Here is a 20,621-nt window from a genome sequence, read left to right as displayed (position 1 = left end):
GATTTCATTACCGACTAGTGATTTCCTTGTGAAAAGCTTGTTTGCATGGTTTGAATACTTAGGTTTTTTTAGCATGTGTTATATTGTTTGTTTTTACTTTTTAGTGACCTTAGGATTGGATTGTGAATATTGTTTAATTTTTTGATAAATTTTAATTCTGGCTGAATCACCAAGACAATCACGTAGAATGCGAGGTCAACCTCCTGAATACACACCAAGTCAGTTGGAAAAGACAAAAACTGAAAGGTCAAAGTCTACAGGATCAAAAGCCTAAGATGAACCTGAAACATCAACAATTTTACAATCGGTGACAGTAGAAATCGATTTGAATCCAACTCAGGAAGTAGAATCAGGCTTAGTTCACTCTGATCTAGAGATTACTGAAGTAGTTCACATTGAATATGACATTGTTGAAGTTTCAGATACTGAACTAACTGAACCAGAGGTAGAAGAACCCGAGTCTGAAGTTTCTCAACATGAATCACCTTCAGTTGTTTTAGCTCCTACTTTTGAGCCACCTTCACCTCGAAGGAATCTGATAGTTACGACTGAATTACTGCCTGGGTTAATTAGCAATGAAGACGTTACTGAAGAAACATAGACACCTCATTCTGCATTTACCAGTACTGAAAATTTTGAACCAAGAGTTCCTTTGTCTCTTTTCCGACCTGACCCTTGGTATTCTACAATTTTGAGTTTTTTAGGTCAGAATTTGTCACCGCCACTTATCCCTTTTTATTCACCAGAAAGAGTTATTTCAGAAATTCATATTGGAAGCCAACCCATTGATTCATATATGTTTACCAGCTCCCCGAAATCATTATTGTATGATGGTCCATCAGTTCCTCTTAGATACCATTCACTTACTGGGACCTTTTTAGGAGCACCTTCTTCTCCCCAACCTTCTACTTGGTCATCTGGTTTATCCACATCTACTGCTTAGAGAATGACTTCCATGCCTGAAGCACTTACAACATCAGACCAACAAATTCACATGGTTTCTAGTAATTCAAGTAACCCTCAAGTAACCCCAACTCATGTTTAATACTAGCTTGGGGGAAACCACCTTATCCTCCACATGGAGGACAAACTTTTGCTAGGGGTCAACCTTTTACCAGAACCTATGGTCAGATACCTAAACCCAGTTTAGGTCAACCTGTTGTAAATCAACCTTTATATGGTACTCCTTATCCTAGGATAAAAACTATTTGGAATCCTTCATTTAATCAACAATATGGTCCAGGTGATCCACAAGTGCCACTTTATCAATCTGTTTAGCCTACTAGGAAAACTATTCATCAAATACCTGTTCCAGGTATTGCATTACCTGTCCAACAACCTGTTCAAGGAATTCCTCAAACACCTGTTCAACAACCAATTCAATGACCTGTTCAAAGTTCATGATGAACCCTTATTCAAACATCTGTTTCGTAGCTGGTTCCCATTTCTCCTCAGCCACCTATTCCAGGAGTATCACAAATGACCATTCCAGTAACCTCTTAAATATCTATTCCTCAGACTACTCAAGAAATCCCACAGGCTTCCATTTTTCAAATTTTTCCTATAGTCTAGTCTATACCACATATTCCTATCGGAAAACCTGTTGTCCGAACAATGAAAACACCTTTTCAAGGTCAATCTTACCAGGTTCCACCTTTTCAAGGACAAGTTTTTCAAAGTCCGCCTTTATAAGGCCAAACTTTCCAAACCCACCTTTTCAAGGTCAATTCATCCAAAGTCAACATGTTCAAAGTCAATTTGTTCAAGGTCAACCTTTACAAGTGTAACCTATACAGGGGTAATATTATTTATGTAAAATGGGTCAAGATCAACCTTTTAAGAGTCAACTATACCCCGATCATACTTATCAAGTCCCTGCTCAACCTCAACCCAGTATGGTTCACCCTGGTTACCCTGGTCGAATAACAATTCCAACTGCTCAAGCTATTCTAGGATATTCTAGATATCTACTTCTAATGGTTGGTCTTAACCCACAAGGTTATTAAACTTTACCACAAGACCTTAGCCAGTAGTTACCATTTATTACGATGCTAGATTTACCAGATTTATCCTAGTTAACCAATGATCATATTTATTATTATCCTTTTTGGCCGGTGATTCCTACCAAGTCACCGAGTGACATACCCAAATTGGAACACAAATAAGAAGAAGATCCATCCAATCATGTGATGACATATCATCTTTGGTGTGCATCAAATTCTTTAATCGATGATTCCATCTATCTTCACCTTTTGCAACAAAATTTAACTGGTTCGGTAGCTAAATGATACATTGAGCTACCTCGCGCCTCTTTCCATAACTTTAATTCCTTGGAAACTATTAGTGTTAGTCAGTTCTGCCTATCACCAGTGATCAAATATGATTTTACCAAGTTTTTTTAGGGGTCTCAAAGTCAAATTTTATCATGTCACTAGGTTTTCAGAATAAAATTTGGTCACTGGTTAGTGTGTCTAGGGTTATTTCTACTCTCTCAATAATTTCACATACTGATCACTTTCATCACTCAGCTAAGTGTATCATCACTAAGAGACTATCATCATCATGTCAGTCATCATCATCATGATTTCATTCAGTTCAGTGTCTCCATTAGGTCATTAGGGTTTCAAGGTCACTAAAACTTTCATTTCATGCATAAAATCTGGCAAAGGAGGAGTGGTAATAAGCAAGTATCTTCAATAAATTTTGATTTCAAATGTAATTTTATGTTTTTATATGTAATAAGTACTTCAAAGTTCCAATGGCTGCAGTTTAGAGTTCCAAAAAGATCCAATGTTTCAAGAAAGCCAATAAAGTTACAAAGGTTCAAATTTCAAAGGTTATAAAGTGTCAAGGTTCCAAATTCGAGTTTAAAAGGGTAAGATGAGTTATTTTTAACTCATTTTCACTCTTAAAAATCTCAAGATCTCTCATTCATCATCGTGCAAACTAAAAAAGGAGAAAAAATTATGAAAAATCGAGGGTTTCCTTGGATTAGCAGCTCAAGAGAACTAGTGATTAAATTTAAAATGATCCAAGATATCCTAAATGAGAGCCTCCTTGCTCTATTTATAATTCTTGGCCTCTCTCTCCCTTGGTTCCCCCCACTCTCCACTAGTTCACCCCCTTTCCTTTTCTCTCTCTAGCTCCACAAGTGAACATTTCCTTTTTTTCTCTCTCTCTTATGACCCCCACCCACCAACGAGATACAATATTTCCTCTTCACCTAGGCTCCTCAAGCCAAAATCATCTCCAAAACTCTAACTACAAAATTGTGCTATGCCTAGCACCTCCCTAATAAATTTCATTAATCTCCTCAAATGAAAAATCAAAATTGGGGATATTACAGTCCTCCTCGCCAAAAATTTATTATCCTCAAGCAATGATTGAACAAACACCCTCTCTAGTTGTTAATCCCCACTACCAATGCGAACTATGCCAAGGTCCCAGATGCGCCACTGATTCATCCCCGACCTCTGCATTGTCCTGTCATGAAGGAATCCCTGAATACCAGGATACCAATCCATCTTGTCCAACATTAATCTCCCCTTGCTCCCCTCACAATCCTACTAGGTATATATACCAGAAACCCTTTGCATACTATCAATGAGTATGACATCATGATAATGTAGCACTTTTCCCAACCCCTCATGAAGTTTCCCTACCGAGTAGTCCATCTCATACACTCCACAGGTAAAATCCTAAAGATACCACCCAATCCCTGTGGAGATAAAGTCTTGCTCGCATGAGCTTCTGTTGATATTTTCCTGCTAACCAACCTACCATGTTGATGAAGTCCCCCATGCCATCGATGAATCACTAAAGCCCAATGGAATATCTGAATGATCTCCCCCTGTAGTAGCCAGCTCATACCTAAGGATAACTGAGTTGTCAAATACCCTGATGCATGCGTCACTCTGACTCTAATAGATTTCTCATCGAGCCAACCCTCGAACCCTCTCCAAATGGAGCTCCAAAGTACTATCACTACTCTCTCTGGATTACGTGGTGACAAAAGTGTGTAGGGCAGGGTGCGGCGGGGTGGGTGGGTTGGGGAGTTGCCCCACACCCTCTGTCAGGAACTAGGATCAAAACCCAGCTAAATAAACAAGGCCCTCGAATCAATAATATAATTAGGCTCGACAAGCAAGATTTCAAGAGTAAATGAAAGAAGAAAGAAAGGGACATACTTGAATCCTGTTGGTTGTCCAATGTCCAATGATTCTCACTAGATCTAGTTCCAACCATGTTACTTCATTAATATCCTACATAATCATACAATAAAAAAAACATTGTCATTCTTTCATAAAACAATAAATATAATCTTTGCATGAATAAATCCCTAAGAAAATAGTTCAATCTTAATTAGATCAACAAAATCCCATTAAAAATACAATATAAATTCATAAATTCTAACGTTTGTTGGTAAAAACACTTCAATGAAAACAATGAAACATCTAAACCAAGGGGAGACATAATCCAATGACCAAAATCTACACAAAATTCCCCAAGTTCTAAGGAAGGGAACAATCCATGGAGCTTAGGAAAGGGATGGAGTGACGAAAGCTCAAAGTATCACATACTTGATGGCAAGGAAGATGTTGAATTGAATACCCATATTGATTAAGATGTCCTCCAAAAAACTAAAATGAGATGAAAGGTCCAAAGAAACTAAGATGTCCTCCAAAAAACCAAAAGGAGATGAAAGGACTTGTTATTGGACAATCAAATATCATTATTTAATTAAGTTTGAATTTTTTTTAAACAGTTTATTATTTTACTCAATGACAAGTAACAAATATGCAATTACAAATTAGTCATGACAATGTATATATTATTTATACAATAAAATGGAGATATATACAATTTAATGTATATGTACAAATATTGATGGCCCGCATATTATTATAGACATTGAAAAAATGTTTATACCATTTTGTTTAATGGAAAATAATAAAATATGAGTGAAATATATATGTGTGTGTACAAATACATAGTAGTATATATTTTTTGTCCTTCTAATTATTATTTTACTATGATCAACAAAAATTACATATATGAGATTTAAAATTTATAAAAGAGTCTCAATGACACTATATTTTTTTTTTCTTTTTTAATATTGTTTTTTAATGAATACTTCATTCTAGTCTAATATAACATGAAAAACTGCAACCATTATATTCCTTATAAAAACATATAGCTAATATATTATCTTATTATCTCATACAAAAACACTTATAGCCTAACACTATCTAGATGCACATATACGGAAGTTACATATACTAAAGTTGCACATACATGGAGGTTATGCATATATACATAAGTTGCACATATACCTAGAAGATATGTGCATATAGAAAAGTTTCTCATATATGAAAGATATGCACATAACTTCCGTATATGTACAATTTCCATATATGCACAATTTCCATATATGGAAGTTGTGCATATATGGTAGATGCAAGATGTGCATATACGAAAGATATGCAGATATAAGAAAGTTGCGCATATATTCAAATATCAAATTGGATGGGTTGAATGCATTAGTCATGCATGCATGTCAGTTGCATGTGTGTCTCTTACACTTATACACTTTTTTCATTCGATTGATGATGTATTAGGGTTGTAGTATGGTTATCATGGAGAATTTGATGTTGATTTCATGAAGAGTATTTGTCATGAGCATGTGACAGGTTACATATGGTTACATGTCACTTACATGTTGCTTTTATGTCGCCTACTTATATCCTTGTATGTTAGTTTACTTTTGAATATTTTGATTACATGTATCAGTCTTGTAGGTTGATTGCAAGAACTGATCAATTATGTTCAACTACATGCGTTTATGCGTATTTGTAGTTGGTTAGGCATTGCTTATGCATATTGTTGGTTGCATGTAGTAATGTGTACAATGGAGTAATGGTTGTTGTCATGCATGAGGTCATAGCATATTGTTGATATGGCCTTGCATTAAAGTTTCACATACATGGAGGTTATGTGTATATATGGAAGTTGCACATATACCTGGAAGATATGTGCATATAGAAAAGTTTCGCATATATAGAAGATATGCGCATATCTTCCATATATGCACAATTTCCGTATATGCAAAATTTCCATATATGGAAGTTGCACATGTAGGGTAGATGCACATACATAAAAGACGTACATATATGGAAGATATGCATATATAATAAAGTTATGCATATACAGAATATATGCACATATCTTCCGTATACACATAATTTTTATATACTGAAGTTGTGAATATACGGTAGATCCACATATATAAAAGGCGTGCATATACGAAAGATATGCACATATAAGAAACTTACACATGTACAGAATATATGCACATATACGGAAGTTGCGTATATACGGTAGATGCACATATACAAAAGATGGACATATATGAAAAATATGCGCATATATTGTGTATATGCATAATTTCCGTATACGAGCAATTTCTGTATATGGAATTTGTGTATATATGGTAGATGCACATACATAAAAGACGTGCATATATGGAAAATATACACATATAAGAAAGTTATGTATATATGGAAGATATGAACATATAAGAAAGTGAGGGATATACTGAAGATATGTGCATATCTTCCGTATATGCACAATTTCCATATATGCGCAATTTCTGTATATGGAAACTACGCATATACAGAAATTGTGCATATATGGAAGATATATGCATATCTTTCGTATATACATAACTTTCTTATATGTGCACATTTCCATATACGCTCAATTTTTGTATATGGAAGTTGCACATATACTGTAGATTTACATATATAAAAGACATGCATATACGGAAGATATACACATATAAGAAAGTTACACATATATGAAAGATATGTGCATATACGAAAGTTGCGCATATACGATTGATGCAGATATACAAAAGATGCGCATATATGGAAGTTATATATACTAAAGTTTCACATACATGGAGGTTGTGTATATACAGAAGTTGCACATATACCTGGAAGATATGTGCATATAGAAAAATTTCGCATATACAGAAGATATGCGCATATACTCCGTATATACACAATTTCTGTATATGAAAAAATTCCATATATGGAAGTTGCACATGTATGGTAGATGCACAAACATAAAAGACGTACATATATGAAAGATATTCACATATGAAAAAGTTACGCATATATGGAAGATATGCGAATATCTTCTGTATATGCACAATTTTTGTATATGGAAGTTGCACATATACGGTAGATGCACATATATAAAAGACATGCATATACGAAAGATATGGACATATAAGAAATTTACGCATATAAGGAATATATGCGCATAAATGAAAGTTGCGCATATACGATAGATGCACATATACAAAAGATGGACATATACAAAAAATATGCACATATATTGTGTATATGCACAATTTTCGTATATGGAATTTGCGTATATACAATAGATGCACATACATAAAAGGCGTACATATACAGAAGATATGCACATATAAGAAAGTTATGTATATATGGAATATATGCACATATCTTCAGTATATGCACAATTTCCATATATGCACAATTTTTGTATATGGAATTTGCACATATATGAAATTTATGTATATACAGAAGATATGCACATATCTTTCATATATGCACAATTTCCATATATGTGCAATTTTTGTTATGTAATTTGCGTATATACGATACAAATACATAAAAGACGTGAATATACGGAAGATATGCACATATAAGAAAATGAGGGATATACAAAAGATATGCGCATATCTTTCGTATATGCACAATTTCCATATATGCACAATTTCTGTATATGGAAATTGCGCATATACGGAAATTGTGCATATATGGAAGATATGCGCATATCTTACGTATATACAAAACTTTTTTATATGTGCACATTTTCGTATACGTGCAAATTCTGTATATGGAAGTTGCACATATACTGTAGATTCACATATATAAAATACATGTATATATAAAAGATATACACATATAAGAAAGTTACGCATATACGGAAGATATGTGCATATCTTTCATAAATGCATAATTTCCATATATGAAAAATTTCCATATATGAAAGTTGCACATGTACGGTAGATGCACATACATAAAAAGATGTACATATATGGAAGATATGCGTATATAATAAAGTTACGCATATACGAAAGATATGCACATATCCTCCGTACATGCACAATTTCCATATATGCACAATTTTTATATACGGAAGTTGCGCATATACGGTAGACGCACATATATAAAGGACGTGCATACATGGAAGATATGCACATATAATAAATTTACGCATATACGGAAGATATGTGCATATATGGAAATTGCGCATATATGGTAGATGCAAATATACAAAAGATGCACATATATGAAAGATATGCGCATATATTGTGTATATGCACAATTTCTGTATATGCGCAATTTCTGTATATGGAATTTGCATATATAGAAAATTTATGTGTATATGGAAAAGATGCACATATCTTCCGTATATGCACAATTTCCATATATGCATAATTTTTGTATATGGAATTTGCGCATATACAATGTAGATACATAAACAACATGCATATACGGTAGATATACACATATAAGAAAGTTATGGATATACCAAAGATATGCACATATCTTTCGTATATGTGCAATTTTTGTATATGGAATTTTGCGCATATACGATGCAGATACAAAAAAAATTTGCATATACAGAAGATATGCATATATTAGAAAGTGAAAGATATATAGAAGATATGCACATATCTTCTGTATATGGACAATTTCCATATATGCAGAAAAATGCAGTATCTATATAGGCGCAACCTCTATATATACACATCTTCTATATATACACAACTTCTATACCCAAAAGTGTTATCTGCCAATTTTAATAATATTTCAAGCCCACTAAGCCGAGTTTTATGAAGTTTTCCTCTGTTGAAATATGTTTGTAATATTAAATGAAAATCAACCCCCTAACTGCCATGGCCTCTCCTACGCTGATACGATTGTGATTTAGTCTCGATTCCTCTGAGATCATTTTCTAAATTCAGAGCTCATGTAATCCCTGTATATCCGATATGAAGTTCTGCCCTCCCTATTCGGTCTACCCAGACCTAATCACTCCTACGTTCCTTTAATCCTCTGCTTTGTCTCCAATTTTCAAAATTTTCCCCTGTTCATTCTTTAGCATAAATACAACAGCAAGACATGGATGTGACAGCAAGTCAGAAAATGACGCAATAGGAAGGAAAAAAAATACTTATGGCTAGCTCAAAATTTTCTAGAATAACATGCAAGGCTTTAATCTCTCAAATTTTCAATTCTCTAAAGAGCATACTATTGTCCACAAATTGTTGGCATGTCGCCGAAAAATCAGTTTTAGGGATCTTTTTCCTTTTATGTGACCCTCTCACTTTACCTCTTGAAGAAAATGGACCAAGTATTCTATTGTGATAATAAACAAGAATGGGGATAAGGAAGCGCCTTACCTCAAGCCTTGGATGGAGTGGAATTTCCTTGAGGGAGATCTGTTGAGAATAATAGAAAAGAAAGGGGTTATTACCATGGATCTAGTCCATCATATCTAGTCTTAAGAAAATACAATGGTTGCTGCATCTGAAAGAGGAATTTCTAATTTAAGTGATCATATGCTTTGGATAAGTCCAATTTCATCAACATCCCTAGCCTTTGTCGAGATTTCGAAGATTGAGGTATTTCATGCGCTGAGATTATGCCATCAAGGATTTGTTTCCACAATATAAAGTTTGTTTGTTTCGACCTAATTATGATGGATGGATCTACAAAGTGGTTGGTTCTAGATGGATCTACAAAGTGAATGTAACAACCCTAGTGAAACTACCATGTAATAAATGTTAAAATCAATAACCACGGATGAATGGGACACTTATTCCAAGCTGAATGTTGGGAAATACATCTTGTGGGTGTTCATTTCGTTGTTTATGGCTAAGGAAATTGGCAAAGGAAGTGACATGAGGAAACAATGGTTCATGGTGATTCTCAGATAAGTAAGATATCCCTACACTTAACTCTGTTGTTTAAACCTATAGGTTACATGTCGATGATATGTTTGATGAAATTCCTATCATGGATAGTAGGGGTATGGTTAAGGCCTTGATCAACTATTTACTTTTGCATCAATTTTTCCCTGTACTTTACTTAATTATGAGCTTTCATTCCATTTTGGGCAGTGTCTTGGGCTTTGGGCCTAAAAAAGTGGCTCAAATCTCAGAGTTGCTGGCACATAATTGGTAAGTTTTATCCATAGTCGCTGGCATGCAGGCCTATGAGAGTGACTTAAGGTCTTTGGTCACTCCCTTGCCCATAGCATGAGAGCGACTGAACCTTAAATTTTCAAGAACAACAGTGGGACCCCGAAACAGGTTGTCTGAGTGGTTGACTTGTCTCCTGAGGGTTTTGTTGATGGTGTTGGATGGCTATGTGTGATATTATGTCGTTTAAACTTCCTTAAGGTCACCTATGAGATTGAATCTAATCATAGTAGCCTCTCATCTCATGTTTACCCCGGATGGCACAATAACTTGGGTGGATGTGGGAGGAGGGTTTTACAGTGAAGCATGCAGCTCATGGGAGCATCAAAAAGTACAAGGCTAGATTTGTGGCCAAAGGATTCTCTCAATTAGAGGGAGTGGACTATGAAGAAAAATTTGCCCCAATTGCAATATATTCCTCCATCATAACCATTCTAACATTGGATGTGCAAATGGGCTACAAGAACCATTAGATGGATGTGAAGACCGCCTTTCTCAATGGTGTTGTTGAGGAAGAAATTTACATATAGTAGCCAAAGGGATTTGAGACATATGACCAGGAGACACATGTGTAGACTTAGGAAAGCCTTGTATGGTCTCAAACAGGCACCTCGAGCATGGTACACTCAGATCAACACACATCTCAGTGGATTGGGCTTCACCAAAAGTATGTCAAACATCAATTACAAAGACCTCTTATTGGAACTTCTGACCTAAAAATAGCAAAGTATTTTGTTTAGATTAGAGATTTGAATCCGAAAATAATATAAAGCTAAACATTTAGAAATCCAAATATTAATTATGCTTATAACTATAAAAAAAAATTGGTGAATAATTGGATGTTGTGAATAGGATGAAGTGGCTTAGAATTGTAGAAAAATATCTTTTAATGCCAATATTTGAAGAGGGAAAGTTCTCATGCTCTTCTAAAGGTTAGACTTAGTATCGAGAAACTGGCATATTCATTTCATAACTCTAAGTATGGCCATATTCTTAATATTTTTGTCTTACCTTTTACTAGTTTTAGTTTATCTAGATAGTGTTTATGTCAAGGCTATAAGTGTTTTTGTTTGGGATAATAAGATAATATATTATCTATATGTTTGTATAAGGAATATAATGGTTGTAGTTTTTCATGTTCTATTAAACTAGAATGAAGTATTCATTAAAAAAAAAAAAAAAAAAATATAGTCTCATTGAGACTCTTTTATAAATATTAAATCTCATATATGTAATTTTTTTTTATCATTAGTAAAATTATAATTAGAAGGACAAAAATTATATACTACTATGTATTTGTACACACACATATATATTTCACTCATATTTTATTATTTTCCATTAAATAAAATGGTAATAAACATTTTTCAATGTCTATAATAATACGTGGGCCATCAATATTTGTACATAAAAATGCCATTAAATTTCTAATGTTTATTAGAAAATTTTGGTTTTTCAAAGTTTTGAAAACATTTTTACTCAAACTGTAAATTTTTGAAATATTTTATATGCAATATTCGTTTCAAAATACATAATTTTGATATTAAAAAAAAAGAAGTAATTTTCTTCTCAAAAACTTAGCACTATGTAAGTTAAAAAGCTAATTAGAAGATTTTCAAAATATAAATATAAATAAATTGGAAAAGACTCATCGGATAGATATATAATGTAGACCATTGAAATTTTAGTGAAAATTTCATTATGATAAAGTTTGATAGATATATAATGTATACCATCAAATTTATTGTTAAAATACAGAAAATGTTTCATTGAACTAAAGATTGTTAATTGTCACATTTAAAAAATTACCACATATTGTTTTTGGAGAGGACAACCAAGGCCTTAACTTATGGGAGAAAAGGAAAAATTCCATATTTATAATCATTAACATAGACAAAATTTGAGAGGAAAAGAAAGATAGAGTCGTTGTTAGTGAATCACCATTTGGGGCTCTCTTGTAAATAAAAAGCTATTGTTGAATGGCGTCGTTACATATTTTCAGTAACATCCCCAATCCTCGAACAAAGGAGAGACAATGCCAGATCCATATAACAGACTTGTCGAGAATGTCGTTAAACTCATTCGATGGTATTCCCATTCACCTTTGTTGGCTTTCATCGCCAGATTGCATCAGCAAGGCTTCACAAAGGGATGTATGGATGCAACCCAGAGGATGTGGCTCATTTTCCATTTCATAAATCAATATATTAAGCTCATGCTCAGCTATAAAAAGGCACAAAATGTCACATGGGAAAGGAGAAACCTCCTGGCACATATCTAACAATAAATGATTGAATGGAAATCTTTGAGCGTCTCTTGTATCTGTCATGTAGTCGAAAACTCTCTTCAGCACAAAAAACGGGATCTAATTCTCCAATTTAATAATATAGTGCATGATATGCATGCAATAAGCCACACAAAAACTTTTGTTTTAGAGTCTAAGCTGTGTATTGATATAGAAGAGGAGGATGAGACGATTAATGATTGTAAATGGAAGGATAAGTCTATGAACAATCATTAGAGTGAAGTTTTGAGAATACTCACCGAAATTGTGAGAGTGAAATGAACTTGGCATAGGTTATGTGAGAATGTGGTCATGAACTTTATCTTGTACCTCTTCACCTGTGAAAGCTCTACACAAGGAGAGTCAGTATCTTTCTCCATATTCCAATGGTGGTAAGGCCCAAGGGAGATTAGCTATGGAATATAGGCTTCTGGTTTCATCGTTAGTAAATGAGTCACTGTGCACTGGTTCACAACCATGTTTAGTCGAGGATCATCGATTCAACTTCAAATTCCAAACCAACAATTGCATAGATTCAAGCTCTGTGGGCGAGCCTTATGCAGTCTCCAAAGTATGCTAGCTGGTTGTCATCCTCGATTGGCCTTCCATACCAGGACGACAGGCCTAAAGGAATAATGAAGAGGAAACACATGGTGAGGTTCGTCAATGGAACCTGGTGAATCGCTGAAATCCATTTAGTTGCATTGAAATAAATAAAATAGCGTGCTTGGAAATTGAAATTTGAATTCAAATCAAATGGGTAGATGAGTATTAATGTCGACGGATTGGATTACGTACTATCATGTATGTTATATCCATGAAGTGCATTCTCATCGGTATTGTATGGTCATGGAGTAGTCGCTGGAAATAATAGCATTATTTGTTGCTGAGAAACTGGGGAGATGGGAGTCCCCATATCAAGGTGTCCAAAACCCACTGTCAGGGTACTGTCTCTCGTACTCTCAAGTTGTAATAAATATCCTATAGGGTTGAAATAAGGCTTTCCAAGTGGAAATAAGGTGCCACGTGCCCCACCCTTTGTTTATTATACCACAGTCATGGTTGGGTGTACGGAAGGGTTGGATGTTGTCTAACATGTGTCAAAGGAATTGTTTATGAGAGGGATTCAGTTATTTATAAGATTGCAAATTTTTCATTGTGAACAAAGTGATGATTTATGCTCTTACAGATTATAAAATTACTTCTTTCCTATGTCCTTTTTATGAGCAACACATTATCTTTTAAAATTCATATTTGATTAATTTTTCTTAGAAATATTTGAAACTTGTATACCAATTTGAAGAACATTGTGAGTAGATTTGCTCACAACTTTTATGAAGTTTTACAAATGTTATGTGTCAAAACTAGGTAGCGACCTTGTTATTCATGCATATGGTGTTTTTCATAGTTTGCAAATATTTTATAATGGACCAGTGTGTCTCTGGAATAAAATTTGAATCTTTCTTTTGTTTGACACAAAGATAGATTTCAATAGGACCTAGCGCAAGATCACAATAGACTTAGTTGTTTCTTTTGCTTTAGAGTTATGCATTGAGTGTGGAAATATTTTATAGTGTGTGGATTGACTAGGAGCTCAACTCTTTTTCCCTTCAAAGACACCCTTTACATTTGTTCAGTCGACATTTAAGTTTCCAATTAATTAGTAGCTAGGGTTTTCATTTTTATAGTTAGGGTTTTCTCTCGGATTTTCAATAGTTAAGGGTTTGCCTTTCAATTATCAGTAGTTAGGTTTTTCTTTCCAATTGTCAATAGTTAAGGGTTTCTTTCAAATGTTGGTAGACTAAAAGATTAGTATTTGCAGTAGTTAGGGTTTTTCTTCTAATGGATGCCTATGATTGCAAGTTTAGAACAAGGGTTTGACTAGTGTTTGCAAGAATTCAAGAATGGTAATGAACAATTTATAGAGGAGTTTAGGATTTGGCTTTGTAGGTTTCTAAAGTATTGAAGTCTATAGACTGTAGATTGACATTAAATTTTGGGTCATATAGTGGAACCAACACCCTTTCATACTTCTTTCAACCGACCATTTTTATTATTGAAGTTAGCAATAACATTCTTGTACACCATTTCAACTCAAAATGGTTATTAGTACATTCATTTTAGATGACCTCTTTTATCTCAAATTTTAGCTATATGTTATTTTTTTTTATAATTATAATCCCATATAACTTAGCTACCAGAGGGATTAACCATAATGATCATATAAATAGAGGTGTTTCTTTTTTGCTTTCCTTAAGAATAAGAACAATAAGGTTATGAGTTCATGTTTTAGGAAGACAATTCTCCATTGTAGAATTGAAGAGCATGCAAATGTAAAAGAAGAGATTCAAATTTTTTAATTATTTTTTTAAGACTTTTGTATAATAATATTTGATATCCCTAACTTACCTTTTACAAAACATTTAACCCAAACTTGTATGTTTCTAAGTAAAAACCTCTCACTTTATAATAAACGTTAAAATACATCCTTTGAAAATTACTTTATATAAGTGTTTAATTATTATCTTGTTCTATCATTATCTAAAGCATTGATAAACTTAAAAAATTCATAAAATTTCTTAAAATAAAAATTGCAATCTCCTCTTTTATGTATATAACTTTTACTAATTTGAGTGATTGGAGACTTCCACTGTCATATTGTTAGTGATTTCCGGAATAATATTGTGTAACATGTGTGATGTGTCAACATTTTTTATGGTGACTTCATCCATCATCAAAGACCACACAGAGTTGTATGGTCACTAATGATGGATGGAGTCACCATCCAAAACGTTGACAAAATCACACATGTTACACAGTATTATTCCGGAAATCACTAACAATTTTTCTAATTTTTCTTTCCATAATTTTCATAATCCAATTTAAATACATATAATACCTTAATTATTTTCTATTTATATAATATATTTTACTTTAATAAATAATTTATAATTATATTTTATCAATTTTTTAGTTACAATTTTAAAATTATTATGTTAAAGTTTCCAAAAATATCTCAATCAATTTTTAATCCTTTTAAATTTTTTATTTTATAATTATTGAGAAAATATTATTATAAATTTTAAATGATTTTAAATTAATATTAAGATATAGTTAATAATAATTTAATAAAATCTTCCATTTCTAAATGCTCCAAATTTGTCCAACTAGGAATCTCTTGGGGATGGCATGAATCTCTTATAAATGGCATGTGTGACCAATCAACCCTACGAGAAATTATTTTGTTGGGATTTCGCTCGTATCATCAAGAATTTTAAAGGTCCACTGATATCATCACTCATAGGAAAAATTAAGCCGGGATGAGAACTTAGATTGACCATCATCTTTTACACAAATATATCAGGTTGCATTGCAAAGTATTAAGATCACTAATTTAAAGTTCACAAATGAGATTTAATTTTAAATCACGTTTTGGGTGATTCTTTCATTTTGAAAACCATTCATCTTTTCATCATGTTGTATGCATAAAGCAAGCCTCAAAGGCATTTCATATTACTATTTAATGTATTAAGTATATATTTAAATATTGAAAGTTAATGTATTAAGTATACATGAAATAGTTAAACATAAATATTATGTTCGTTGAAATTATTGTACACATTCCATTCATCATATCATTAATACCAGAGAGGCATTCAGTGTTTAGCGTAGTTGTTCGAGCTCACCCTCATCCCACCATAATTTCAGGCAGTTATAAGCATGAACCTTCATTAACAACATTAAATTCTTTGCGACAGACAACTCTAACATCTTATTGCATCCAACAACATATAATGTCCTGAGCTTCTTGAGTTGCCCCAACCTTGGAATGATCCTCAGCATTTTGTATCCAGAAACATCCAATTCCTCCAAAGATATCACATCTTAAGATGTGGCAGTGGTAGCTCCTCTATTCTTACACACCCCCAAACATCCATATTTTGAAGTTTTAACATACCACAAAGCACCCTTATTTGCGTCGATTTCCCACATTGCAGAAAATACAGGGACCGAAGGTTTGGGCAAACACACTTCGAAAATAATACCTCCAATGTTTTTGTAGAAAACCACAGTAGCATAAATAAGAATTTATCATCGTCATGGAATGACTCAAACGTATTCAACTCTCTACCTGTTTCTCTTTCTTCGTCAATCTTTTTAAATGGTAGTTCCAGCAAAGGACAACACTCCTTCACTAAATGTAGAAGATTGTTCATCTTTAGAAGTTCTTGTGGTAAGTATTCTATCTCAAGAAGTTTCATCATGATACACATAGTTATTGTCGGAAAACAACACATATTCAGACACAAAAAACATGTAAAGAGCCCGTAGTGAGAAGCACTTGAATAATTACAAGCAGCACACGAATAATTACAATTGTTTGACAAATTATGAAACTGATGCTTAAACGTTAGATTTATGAATCCCCAATTCAAGGACCGGTGCACCCAAAGCCCTCCCACCTGCGAAAACCTTCCCAAGTAGTGGCCCAAGCCCTACTCCACTATGCCACCAACAATGTGATCCCGTAGCACATCATGTTCGAAATAAAAGCAACGGCGGGACTGTTGGGGAGGCAGAGCCCCTGCAACATGCTAGTTTTTGATCTGGGCTATGACAACCTCCTCTGGGCCACCCTCACTTACGACGGGTGACAAATTTTTCTGGAGGAAACTGAGGATTAGATCGCGACTCACCAAGCACATAATGAGGGCCATGATAAGTTGATCCATCAAACCCTTCATCGTTGATTCTTAGGTCATGTACCAATGCAACATAAGAAACAATGCCACAATCACCAAAATGAAGAGCACATGAAAAGAAAGTTGTGACTAGTGTTGTTCATCTCTCTTCTCTGACATTTGAGATATCCATGGTGAATTTGGGCACCACCAGAATGACCTCCGCTAAACAGTTTCGGGAGCTGATGTTGAGCAAATAAATTAAAATATCAATGTTTTGGCGGGTTTCAAAATTCAAACCCAATTACAAAATTCAAAATGAGTGATGTATGGATGGTATGGGCACCGATGGTATGACATGGTACATAGGACACTCGCACTCAAAATTGAAATTTCAAATATCAAATAGAGTGCCACATGGGATAAGTATCACTAAATGTTGTGCTTTAATCAAGTCGTCTCGACCTATTCGTTGTTAGACTTCCGGGAAATGAAAAAGACGTCGCACAGAAAATAAAGTTGTCAGAAAATCAAAAGACCTTTCCCAAGGCTGCCCATGGCCATGTATGATGAACCAGGCAGCCAAAACCCACTATCAGGGTACTACCTCTCGTACTCTTAAGCTGTAATAAATATCCTATAGGCTTTATTGTGTATCCCACCAAAACTGGTCAAGGGATTCCTAGGCCTTTGGGAATGAACCTTGAGACCACCTCTACCTCAGATTCTAAAATCCATCTAGTAATTCCAAAGCTCAAAACCAAGATCAACATCCCAACACACCATGGAATTTTGAAAAAAGCAAGGCTAGGCTGAAAACCACTGTCATAACCCGGCAAAACCATGCCATCGGCAGCAACAGAACCATACACCAACATGCAAAGCCATGGATGTCAAAACCATCGAGGAAGTCACACATGCCATATGTTACCTGCAAGTATTCCTGCTAAAGCTGCTTGATCCTGCTCTTCCTTGCTTGATCCTTACTTTCCTTCCTTTCCCTTTTCTTTCTTTTCCTTCCTTACTCCAAAGCTAGAGTGATCTAAGAAAACTCTAAGTGTATAAGAGTGAGCGAGAGAGAATAATGAGAGAGCTCCAAAAATGAACTCACCAAGCTTAACACTAAGCAACTTCCATATGGAAGCGTGCATATATGAAATATGGCTTCCGTATATGTGCAACTTCTATATGCATATATCTATACAAAAGCGTGCATATATAGAATATGGATTTCGTATATGCACAATTTTTCTATATGCACATATATATGGAAGTTATCTTTTGTAAATGCACACTTCCATATATGTGTACATTGATAGAATTTTTGCATATACAAAGATTGCAAATATACAAAAGTCATTCTTCATATATGTACACTTCCATGTCTGTGTGTGTGTGTGTGTCTGTGTGCACACGCGCATATACAGAAGTCATCGCTTATATATATATGATATGTGTACTTCTATATATTCATGTAGATATGGAAACGTGCATATATGGAAGATGGATTATGTATATTTGCAACTTCTATATGCAAGCATGCATATACAGAAGATGTGTTTTGTATATGCGCAACCTCTATATATGCACATAGATATGAAAGTGTGAATATATGATAATGACACATGCATATATGAAAGTGTGCATATATAGAAGTTCCACGTATAATATATATATATATATATATATGCGTTGACTTCTGTATATGTGTAACTTTTGTATATGCACATATATATGGAAGCTTACATATATGGAAAATGGCTTATGTATACTTGCAACTTTTATATATTCAAAACCTCTATCCATGCACATAGATATGGAAGCATGCACATATGGAAGATCCCTTCCATATATATGTACATATACAAGAGTTGTACATATACGGAAGTCATCTTTTGTTTATGAACTCTTCCACTCCGTAGAAACTCTTGGGCTCCATGTCCTGCAACTTCTTCACGTCTGAGATGAAGGGCTTCATTTGCGAGAGCCTAGAAATAACTGTTTTCTCATATAAGAACAAAATTTTGGATGTGGAATCCCATTAACAGGCGCTCAGAATATCAGAGGACGACGATCTTTGGCTCGATGGGGATGTCTTCATGTAGTTATGAAACCCCACAACAAGGTATCCCATGAACATGAATTCGTTGTTCTTCAATCCATGGGCCAAAGCGAGCTTGAAAGACACGATGCCTCTAGCCAACATGCATTTTCCTTTCACCCTCCTTCTTGCTTTGAGAGTACTTTCTGTAAATCAGATAACATATCATGAGGGTCCAGCTAAGGATTGAGAATGATAGGGAGGTAAACTGGTGCTCATCAAACCCGCTTGACCTACTTTGTAGCCTTGAGAAACCTGGAAATATGCTTGACAAGGAACTGAATACCGGCCTTTGAGGTTTGGTAAACAAATTGTCGCCCCATGAGTTGATTTCCCTATTACTCTGAAACGTGAAAATTTGAATTTGAGAGAATTTTCTTGGACGTGGGAGTTAGATTGAAAATTTGAATTTGAGAGCATCGCCATCGGATTAATGCACATCGCCTGGCTGTAGCTGGATGAACAAATATTCATTTGGGGCCTGTCTTATCTGCTAGTTCAATTTGCATGCGGGGTTATCGGGAAATATGAGAGCCATCAGAAAACTAATGGTCATGAAATAACATGTATCTCATGGTAGCCATGCGGTAATAATCAGCCTGTACTTTTGAAGTGTATTAATGGACCTATAGGGGTGGAAATAAGCATTGCCACAAAGCAAAAGCACTTCCTGCATTGTCATGTCAAATCAAATAAATTAGTGGACATGATTGACATTTTACTTCATATATGACGAACACGACTACCTCAAATGCAAAAACCCGTTTCGTCACTTGAGAAAATACCATCATGCAGCATGAGAAAGTGGACTTGAGCACATTAAACAAACAGAATAATACATATTATTCAAATGCATTTCGTCCCTCCCTTGCTTTCTTGGCAACTGTCAACAACACAATGTTTAATATTGTGTTCCTCCCATGGACATTCAGTTAGTTCTTTAGTATTCAGAACATGTCGCCACCTTTGTTTTTCTTGTTGACCGCATATGTGCAGGGTCAACTTATTTTCTCCATATACTAATGGTTACCAGGGCCTCTCTCTCAGGGTCATCTTATTTTCTCCTGGTTATCAGGGAGTCTCTCTCAGGGTTGTCTTACTCTCTCCATATACTAATGGTTATCAGGGCATCTCTCTCCGTTGAACCTTTCTCTATTTGCTTTATAGGTATCTTAGGATAGTTGTCATATATACTAATGGTTATCAGGGCATCTCTCTCCGTTGAATATTTCTCTATTTGCTTTATAGGTA

The sequence above is a fragment of the Pinus tabuliformis genome, chromosome 6, assembly GCF_031772625.1.
Source record: "Pinus tabuliformis cultivar Carrire ecotype Pingquan chromosome 6, CPIR1, whole genome shotgun sequence".
Taxonomy (NCBI): Eukaryota; Viridiplantae; Streptophyta; class Pinopsida; order Pinales; family Pinaceae; genus Pinus; species Pinus tabuliformis.
Note: the sequence above shows the minus strand (reverse complement) of the source record.